The sequence below is a fragment of the Cupressus sempervirens genome, chromosome 10 (assembly GCF_028749045.1).
Source record: "Cupressus sempervirens isolate cs-2001-9-10 chromosome 10, ASM2874904v1, whole genome shotgun sequence".
Lineage (NCBI taxonomy): Eukaryota > Viridiplantae > Streptophyta > Pinopsida > Cupressales > Cupressaceae > Cupressus > Cupressus sempervirens.
Window position 1 is genome coordinate 207939100 of NC_143127.1, and position 9347 is coordinate 207948446.

Here is a 9347-nt window from a genome sequence, read left to right on the forward strand (position 1 = left end):
TGTCCATGAATTGTTACAAGAAATTAAACTTCACAACTGTGCACCGGTTTCTATGGAGACCTTAGAAGAAACTATTATGCTGGAGATAACGTTAAATTGTTCTTTTGTTGGTTTAGACCATAAGTCTCTGTGAATGTGTTGTGAATGAATTTAGATATTTATTCCATGTGTGTTCTATATATGCAGAAAGCTATATGCAGAATGTGTTGTGAATGATTGATTATGTTGTTACTGATAACTGGTATCAACTTTATTGTAGATAGTGCGATCAGAACAGTGGAAAATTGTTTTTTTATAAATTGTCATAGAATTTACAGGCTGTATATGTTTTCCTAATGTTTTCAATGCCCATCTTCTTTTGAATTTTTTGGAGTTTGATCATTATACAGTCAGAAGAGAGCTGGGGACGAGTTTACTTTCTTAAATAGTAGAAATAGTTAGATAAATGCTGATATATTTAGCCGAATAGGCTATTACTACGGGATTCTCGACTGGGAATTGTCCCGTCCAAGTCGGAATCCAATTTTCAAAACAACCGGAATTAAATTTCGGATGCAGCAGGGCAGACGACATAGAGGTAGCCAGGAAGGGGTAAATGTGGGCAGCAAGCAGTTCTCGTGGCCAGCTACTGTGCCTCGTATAAATGGATAGAGACCACAAATTTACAGCCACCAATTACAATCGTAGTAAAGCCAATTCGTTCGGCAGTATTTCTATTCAACACAGGGTATTCATTCTGGATTGCACTGGAACTCCAGGCTGGGTGTGATACAACTGCTGCAACTCTCTCCTGGTTTGTCTACATGATGATCACTCACCCTCATTAAGCCACAAAGGTTTATGAGGAATTGTGCAAATTTGGAGCACAAAGAGCAAGAGAGGAAGGGATCACCCTTATTCAAGTGGATGGGCCAGAGGATATTCAAGGTTTTCACAAACGAATGGAGCAGTTTGCTCAGTTGCTCTACTATGACTCTTGGATGGTCAACTTATTCGTATGACACCATTACAGAGACTCTTCGGTTATACCCTGCAGTTCCTTAGGTAATTTCATCACATTTGGTGTTTAATTGTACTTATTTAACATATGATTGTAATATAGAAACCAGGCATGTTAATTATTATGAACTGCAAAAAACTGATTTTTCTGAAATCCTAATCCTGTTTAAAGAAAGTAATGTTATTGAATTCTTCTTTAACATCCAAATAACAAACCTTATCTAGAATCCATTAAAGAAACAAAATCTATTGCACTTGTGCTGACTCAGAAAAGTGAATCTTCCTAAATATAGACCCTCTATATCCATGGATTAGAGATAGAAGTTAAAAGAAAATTTTAATTTTCTTTTTGGGAGCTGGAGTGGATCATACTGTGTGATCTGATGGGAAAAAATTAACAATTGAATTAGATTGCAGTAAGGGTACTTGAAAACTCTTTGATGTGACATTTGATTACTGATAATCCTCCCTTTTTCAGGGTGTACCTGTTACACAGTTCTCAATATAAATGCACTGAAATTTTCTCTGCCTATTTTAAAACTCTATTAACATTTTTTGGTCTGCAGATAATGGCAGACATTTTAGGATCGATGCCCATTGCAACATTGATAAATTCCTTTATCCAGAAATGGTGCATAAGCCTCAAACCCCATGTAGATGTGGATTTGTTAGCCCTCAAGCAGTCATACATGTGCTGACATTTATCTGCGTTCTCAATTGGACAACAAATTCACAACTATTTCTGAGTTTCTTTATCTCAAATGAGGATTTCCCAGAATTTTTAGCTAATCGAATTGACAACATGAGTGTTCAGATTGGAATATCTTCAATAAAGAGTCAAACATGAGTGTTCAGATTGGAATGTCTTCAATAAAGAGCCAAAGAAAGAGGGTCTGTGGCATTAAGATGTGAATACCTTGTGACAGGTTTCCTCATGGAATTATTTCTTGTTAGGAGCCTTGTGGATATACAATTAGCCTCCGAAATTTTCATCTGAACCTTAGGCAGAGATAACCATCTTGAGTCCTAGAGATTTGATCTTTTGTGACATTAAGAACATGAGTGTGTTTTCTCTTATAGTTGTCACATCATATGTCATCCTGTCATTACAGGGCACACATTAATTCATTAGCTATGAAACTCTGTACAGAAATGGATCGAAATATCCTTTCTTTCAAGTATTTTACTGGCAATATACTTTGAGAAAGACATGAGTGAAACACATACCTGCACCGTAAAGTGAAATTCATGATGGGTTCCAAGATAATTTGCAACCTCTCTTACAGCCACCAAATCTGACGAGCCCTGTGTTAATTATTGTTAGTTGGACAGCTGTTATTTCTGACCCGAAAATAGCAGCACTATTTATGTGTAGCTTGGACAGCTGTTCGTCCTTATCTATGAATAGCGGTTTTATTTATGGGTGGTTTGGACAGCTGTTTGTCCACTTGCCAAAAATTAGTAAATGGTTATTATTTACTAATTTTAGAGATTCCCTTTTGGACACCTTGCAACCAATTCTATTATTGGCTGTTGAGTTGTCTTAATCTCAGTCGTTGGTTTGATTTAATCTCGGTCGTTGGTTTACCAACGAGAGTAGTATAAAAAGGGGTCTAGGGGGCATTTGGAGCGAAAGGCAGGAAGCTTTGCAGGGTTAGCAAGGAAGCTTTTGGAGAAGCAGTTTGCAGTGTTAGCAAACAGTCTTACAGTGCTAGCAAGGAAGCTTTTGGAGAAGCAGTTTGCAGTGTTAGCAAACAGTCTTGCAGTGCTAGCAAGGAAGCTTTGGAGAAGCAGTTTGCAGTGTTAGCAAACAGTCTTGCAGGAAGCTTTGGATGTGAAGAAGCTTTGGTGAAGCTGTTTGCAGTGTTAGCAAACAGTCTTGCAGTGTTAGCAAGGGCACAGTGTGAAGCTTTGGTGAAGCTGTTTGCAGTGTTAGCAAACAGTCTTGCAGTGTTAGCAAGGGCACAGTGAAAAGCTTTGGAGAAGTAGTTGCAGTGTTAGCAAACAGTCTTGCAGTGTTAGCAAGGGCGCAGTGTTAGCGCAGGGATAGCAGTGAGAAATATCAGCAGGAGAAATTAGGAGGTTGTCGGAGTTCTGCCAGTGTGAGGCAAGGAATTTTGTATCTCTTGATTTGCTGAAGTTTAATATAATTTCTCATCTGTAGAACTGGTTTTCCCTTAGGGGTTTTTCCAGGGACAATTTGTCCGAAAATATTGTGTTGATTCTGTTGCGCATTTCTTTCCGTATTTTAAGTGAAGTTGCAGTTGTGTTATTTTTCGATATTAGCTGGGAATTTATTTTCAGCAGTTTAATAATCATTTGTGATAGGAGATTAATAATCAGTGACTGCAATAGTTTGATTTTTCACACCCTGTTTTTGTTTTAAGGGGAAAAGAGGATTAGCAGAATGAAGGTTAAATAAAGGAAATTCAAACAAAAATTGAGAGGGAGGAAAGAGACTGACCTCTAATCCAATACAGAAAGAGTGTGATTGTGTCCTCTTTTGTTGCCGTTGCTTCAGAATTTTGTTTTCATGACAGTTTTTATTAACTTTTGTTATTTTCTTTCTGTATATTTGATTTTATAAGTGAAACCTGAAGGAGGTTTTAAGGGTTGTTCCACTGTGGCTTTTTGCTGTGTTATACATCAGAGTATTTTTCTTAAATCCAAGGTTGTTTTTGAAGTAGGTAGAATTTCATTGAATTGGGAATTGTTTTGAGGAATGATTCCTTCAAGCTTAGTTATGTTTTCTCTTATGAAATTGAACTCATTTTCTGGTGTCATGCAGAAACACCTTGTTGGCCCTTTATACAATTTAATATGTTGAGTTAGCCTTGTATCGATATTTAAAAATGTGCCTGAAATGTTTGGTTACACTTTGTTCATCAAGCCTGGCGAGCTCACCACTCTGGTATCCAAATATGTGCTAGTTGTTTTATAATTTTTTTAGTAGTTTATAGACTTCTTGATTGATTATTCTTATTTGTTAAAACATCTAGGTTTGTAGAAGGTGGACATAGTCTTTGGCTTACATGGTTATACACTTTTTGGACATGTGCTGGTTGCTGGGCTACTTTGACACGTGAAAATATGTATATGAAATCTGAATCATTAACCTCTAGCTCTGTTAAAATGTTTTGCATTTTTTCTAATTCAAAATTTTCCTAGTAATCCTGTAATTCTGTGAAGTAATTTTTGTAAAATATATGTCAATGAAGCTGGAGTTGAAGCTGCACTATTGAATAATGAATTTCCAAATATGAGAAAAATGTTCTGTGTTTCTAATGAAAAGATTTTTACCGATTCTATGTTTCTGTTAAGTAATTCTTGTCGAATATGTGTCACTGACAATGGAATACTGAACAATAATTACACAACTACATAGTTTGATTTAATGAAATGAATCCCTTATTTAATAATGAAGCATTTATAAGAACACTTTCTAAGTATTTTTATGGAAACTTTGTCATCCACCAAAATCAAGCTCACTTGAGCCAGAGTAGCATAACCTAGATGCAATGACTTGTAACTGGTTCATTCATATTAATGGGATTTGCATTCTTGTAAGCAATTATTCATGATAAATGAGTTAATCGAGATTGACTTAAACTGCATGGTTGAATCTTGATAAATTGTCACTGTATGATACATTAAGAAAAAACCCACTTAAATGAATAGAAGATCTAGCAAACTCAGTTTTGAATGGTTGATAAGGCACAACACTTCCTTAAGTTCTTCCAAATCTGGTAGTATTGGAATGGTGGGCTTGTTTGGAGGTTCATCCCAACTTCGTAAGCCTCACCAAGATTAAATGGGAGCTAAATAGACAATTTTATTCCTATAAGAGATGTATTCTCGTGAATTGTGTGTCACTGAAAATGTATTCTTGTAAATTATGTGTCACTGAAAACTGGTCTTGTGAATTATGTGTCATTGAAAATTGACTTGAAACTATGTAGTTGAATCCTGGTGAATTATTGTTGAAAGAATTAAGCTATTGAATACAATTTTACATAGTGTGGTTGTTGTTTGTTGATCCCTTCAGTGAGCTCTCCAAGTTGGAGAGAGCAGGTGCACAGTTCCTGTCAAAGTATGCTGATGCATCATTTATTCTTACATTGCATGGCCTCCCTGCCACAGCAGGAAATGTTCTTTCTGAAGGTGAACAACCCAAGATGGACAACCCTTCTACTATGAACTTTCTGGCTCCAGCATTGTACTGATCCTAATGCATCATGTATACCAAGAGAGATTGAAATTATTTGTTTGATCCAAAAAATGGTCAGTCTGTTTAAGTGAGCTCTGATATGGTATTCTCTAAATAGATCAAATGTGCTTTTATCTTTAGCTATTAAGGATGCAAAATGAGCAATTGAACAAAGGAACATTTTTGTAATAATAAGAAGCATAGAGTATATTGGTTGGCATTATTTCCAATCGATGGAGCTGTCGGTAAGATATAAACGCAAATTTCAAAACAGTTTACGTGCAAGAAGTAAAGATTAAATTTTTCCAACATGTCATATGCTAGAATTAAAAGTTGGATTTTTAAAACGGAAGCTATGCAAGAAATAAAAAATAGATATTACACATTGTTCATGTACAAGATCTAAAGATCATTCATTTTACAAACATTAACCCGAGTTATGATCCAGAACACGAAAAACTGATATTTCTACTGTTGATAAATGAAGCATACCAAGATAATTTGAAGTAAGTTCTCCATTAGTGAATCGACCGGTGGGAACCTGGATGAGAAAATCTCTACCATGGTGGGAAATTGGCCTTAGCAGGGGTGTTGATATTGTTGTTGTTGCCAGGATCAAGGGTCGAATCCCCAAAAACCATTATTGTTGGAAATCGGGAGCTTTCACTTTGAGATTTCACACATCAACACAACAAGCAATGTTAAAGCATACATAAGCCCAATGAGATTTGCCATGGTTCTGTCAGATCAGAGATGTGCCATGATTCTTCTTGAGGGCTTGCAAAATATAATAGGGAATGTTTAAATTAAATAGAAAGAAATTGGTTTGTAGTTAGTAAAAAGTGTTAGCAAAATAGAAAATGAAAGCAATGTACATAACCATTCTGGGTAATATGAATCCTAGCAGGTTAACTTAAATTCTTAAATTCTAAGCCACAATCTACATTCTATTATTTCCTAGACTTGACTCTAATTGAGTAAGAAGAGGTCCTCCTCTTGTTCTTGGACTCAACCATTGTGAATAGTCCCTCTTTTGTAATTACATAACTAAATTCCCTCTTCTATCATCAGAGAGGGTTCATTTGAGTCCACAACCAAAACCAAAGCCTTATTTAAAATAGACTCCAATAGAGTGGACTGTTTATTTGAGGATGAAAACATTCTCTCATGGGTTTAGGAATATTTGTGATAATAACAAGATTCAAAGGAGATATTTTCTTCTTAGGAAAAAACTTTTCCCTTGTAACTTTAGGAATGTCTACTACTATATTAATTGAGCATCAAGTGAAACTTTAAGAAGATCGTTGCAAGGAGGAAGGGGCCCCCCAACATAGTAGATCCACCACTAAAGCTAGGATGAACAAATTCCACCACAAAAATTTCTTCAACCAAGGTAGAATTGGATCCCCCAACAGAGTTTTTCTCTAATCCTTTACAACATTGTGTCCATAAGTAGAAAATCCTTGACCCAATAGTTTACTATCTTGCAATGGAAACAAGCTAAGTGAATAGACATTAATTCAACTACTTGAGACTATGCTCCAAGTTTATAATTGATACATATTTCCATAGGTAAATTGGAAAATTGTTTGATACTAACACAAATACAAGCGTCATTAGATCCATAGAAATAAGTTCTCCACGACATCTAGTCACACCTCAGAAAAAAAATTCATCACAAAATCCAAAGAGAATACTTGGAAGCCTAATGAAACAGAGGCCATAAACTTAATGGTACGTAAAGAACATCCAACATCCAAGGACCTTCTTATAAAAAGGTAGCCATATCCTCTTCACGGATAAAGGAGAAAGAGATAATGCCTTTAGCCATGACCATGGTACAAATGTGACCTTTTCTTCTTTCACCTTTTGGTGACCCAATCACAAAATAACTTGATGTTTAGTCAAGGCCAATAAACCTACTAATAAGAGAGCATTTCATATCAATTGCATTATCGACAATATAGTTTGGAAAAAGAAGAAGAAAAGGATCCATAGATAAAATCAATACTATGACAAACATGGTTAGAAATTTTACCTTTAAGGTGAGATCCAAAATGTTCTAACCATTTCTGGTTGTGGTCAACCTCTTAAGAGCCACTCATAAAAACATTGACCTACTAGGTCCTCATATGTGATTTCTTAAATTATGTAAGGTGTGATACAAGGTTGCAGATTATGAATATTAATGCAAGACTATATCGACAAAAAAATGGTTGCTCCAGAGGGATTCCACATATATGTTCGAAAAATGTGTGCCCGTGGAAATGATCTTATAGGTCATATTTCTTGGCAATGACAACCCTAGCTTGTAACAAGTGGTATCAAAGTTTGGTCATGAGTTTGAATCTCCTCAGGTAACATTAAAGGGGGGATTGTTGGACTAATCACCAGCGTTCCCCTTCAAGATTTGTGACATGGCTTAACCACCTCCTGTGTTCTATAACTCTAGTCGTTGTATTGGGCATTGAAAAGTCGATTTTGGGTGCAACAACAACCCTAGCTTGTAACAATGTGTTCAAAATTAGTTGCCCATGTAGCTTGTTTTTTGAATATTTATGTTTTATTTTGTTAGGTGAGTTATTTTGAAAGATTTTTCTTATTCATAGTGTCTATAGGTCTCATTACTTGTGTAATAATTACACTAGCCATGCTTATTAATAGCCACAAACCTTATTTTTCTATAATCCTTTGAAATTTCATTGGCCAATTCCTCTCTAAATCTTGTTGGTTGATTAATCTTTACACTACTACAAGTGCACCTCATAGTATAAGGTAAGAAACTTTATTTACTTCAATTTGGCTCATTTTTAGAATTATTTAAATTATAGATTTTCATACCAAATCTAAAAGCCTTTTTGAATTGATAATTTATGCTATTAATATCATTGGTTATGTGCATGTTAGATATTCAAATTTTTAGCAATTGGTCAATATAATGCAACTGTTATATCACCACAAATTAATGGATTCTATTATGTATATTGCAGACATAGAATTTGTGAAGTTAATATTTTTAGTAATCTTATTTGTTATTTACTTTTCCTATTTTCTCAATACAAATTTTGATGCTTTATATATATTTATAAATTTACTGAAATTTAATATGAAAAAATATCACTTCCAAAATAGATTGATTTTAATAATTAGAGATATCATATTTCCACAATCCATTTAAATTATTGGTATGATTTCTGGATTAGATTGTGTTCAATTTTTTACCATCAACGTTTCAAATCATACTACATGATTCATCATCAAGATGAGAGAGTATGAGGTGCAAAACCAAGTGAGTTGTAGATGGAGACTAGCTCAAAAGATAAAGGACTAAGGAAAGAGGGGGTACACACAAGCCAAGGGTTGAAAGAAACTAGAAATCATAAATGAAATAAAAAACCAAAAATAAAACATGTGGGTTAAAAGATTGATGTTAATATCCCAACAATCATGAAGAACATTTAGTAAATGATCAATAGATAGGCAATCAATAAATGATACAAACCACTAACTTCACCAAAAGTTCAAACTATTAGGACAATCATTAATTGCTCAACAATCAAGGATAATTTAAAGATTATCTTTCCTAATGTCACATGTCTAATTTAATGACCATCTTTCTCAATATCACATGTCTAAATGACAAAAAATGGATAAATTTGTGGATAGATTAAAACCATTTACATCATTATATATGTAATTGATGAGAGACATGGTTATGCTCTCTGAATTTAATATCTTTCTCAACTCTATTGCAAATAGTAGATGTGAAATTTCCTTGTAGCTAGCCAAAATTGATTGGGCGGTTAGAAGATTATGTTATCTTTTCACAATCTTGTAAGACATGCACGCGCACACGCGCACACACACACACACACACACACACACACACACACACACACACACACACACACACACACACACACACACACACACACACACACACACACACACATATATATATATATATATATATATGTTAGATACATACATACATATATATATCATTGTCTTTGTAGCCTTTTGTGATACTTTTTAGTAGCCCCTAATTGTTATCAATTACCTAAGAATCAAACAACAAATATGACATCTGTGATGTCCCCAGTTATAGATTCTAATAAGAGTTAAAAAATAACAATATGAG

The 9347-nt window shown here is 34.7% G+C and overlaps 2 long non-coding RNA genes across 2 annotated transcripts; one reads left to right on the top strand and one right to left on the bottom strand.

The window, feature by feature from the left end:
• The first annotated feature begins 211 nt into the window (after positions 1–211).
• Positions 212–5515, top strand: LOC149533358 (uncharacterized). The gene is made up of 2 exons (XR_016356957.1): positions 212–1044; positions 5045–5515. It is a non-coding gene; the product is annotated as an uncharacterized LOC149533358 (long non-coding RNA).
• On the bottom strand, positions 4682–5971 carry LOC149533359 (uncharacterized). The gene is made up of 2 exons (XR_016356958.1): positions 5699–5971; positions 4682–5224 (listed from the first exon to the last, which is right to left on the bottom strand). It is a non-coding gene; the product is annotated as an uncharacterized LOC149533359 (long non-coding RNA).
• Between the last annotated feature and the right edge of the window lie 3376 nt (positions 5972–9347).